Source organism: Schistocerca cancellata, chromosome 8 (genome assembly GCF_023864275.1).
Source record: "Schistocerca cancellata isolate TAMUIC-IGC-003103 chromosome 8, iqSchCanc2.1, whole genome shotgun sequence".
NCBI classification, from domain to species: domain Eukaryota; kingdom Metazoa; phylum Arthropoda; class Insecta; order Orthoptera; family Acrididae; genus Schistocerca; species Schistocerca cancellata.
Genome location: NC_064633.1, coordinates 45,385,397 through 45,386,596, shown reverse-complemented (window position 1 = coordinate 45,386,596; position 1,200 = coordinate 45,385,397). Strand labels below are relative to the sequence as shown.

The 1,200-nt window shown below is 46.3% G+C and overlaps 1 pseudogene; it reads left to right on the top strand.

Moving 5' to 3' along the window:
• Positions 1–740: 740 nt before the first annotated feature.
• LOC126095931 (5S ribosomal RNA) lies at positions 741–858 on the top strand (annotated as a pseudogene).
• The last annotated feature ends 342 nt before the right edge of the window (positions 859–1,200 follow it).

Sequence of the window (1,200 nt, the reverse complement as noted above, 5' to 3'; positions counted from 1 at the left end):
TGTCTGTGACCAGGACAGGAGGCAGCTACTTCCAACTGTGCGCCACCCTTTGTTATGTTGTCACAATAAACGATTCACTGAATAAGCACGTTTTCTTAGCGCCATTAGCGCTTCCAGACTACTCCTAGCATTATACAGAGCCGTCATCTGCTCTGCCCTCTGTAATCCCCCAACATGACTCCACTGATCGCACATGTACGTTTATAACATTATTGTGTTTCTTTAATGTTTGCGCATGTGTCCATCATAGGTGAATTCTGCTGATTAATCTCTCCTTCTTCATTCTCTTCTGTATCAGATGTGATGGATGCATAGAGAAATAGGGTTGTACCTGCAACAACAACCAATCTATTACCTGACAAGGTAATGATGTCTTCGTCAGCCTGGTTTGTCGACGCTGCATCCAACACACATGAAAACATCGCCACCGATGTGTCCTTCATCATTAGTATCGTGTGGGCTGTCGTCACCAACTCGTTCATCAATACAGTCATTCCATACACCATCTTGCAATCGTCATAGATTTTCGATTGTAGATGTACAATCGAAGATAATACTGCGATGGATTAGCAGGATACGTTATTGACATTACCACAAACAACATTGTGATGAAGCTCTTGTGGACTTATTGAGACACAGCTGCCTTAGAATATGACTAGAACTACAATAATATATCATATTCTTAATTATGCATGATACTTATCAACTATTTTCTATTTATGTTAGTACTACTAAATCCAGGCAACGGCCTTACCGCAGTGGATACACCGGTTCCCGTGAGATCACCGAAGTTAAGCGCTGTCGGGCGTGGTCGGCACTTTGATGGGTGACTATCCAGGCCGCCATGCGCTGTTGACATTCTTCTTGGTGGACTCAGCCTCGTGATGCCAACTGAGGAGCTACTCGACCGAATAGTAGCGGCTTCGGTCAAGAATATCATCTTACGACCAGGAGAGCGGCGTGCTGACCGCACGCCCCTCCTATCCGCATCCTCCAGCGAGGATGACACGGCGGTCGGATGGTCCCGGTAGGCCACACGCGGCCTGAAGACAGAGTACTACTCCATCCAGTGACCCTCTCATGATGCCTTGATTGTCCTATCCCAGCTATCGATGAAGTACGTGCCATGACTGCCAATGTCACAGCAGCCTTTTCCATCATCACTATCTTGGTATGGGCTGATAACACCAATTCATCAGC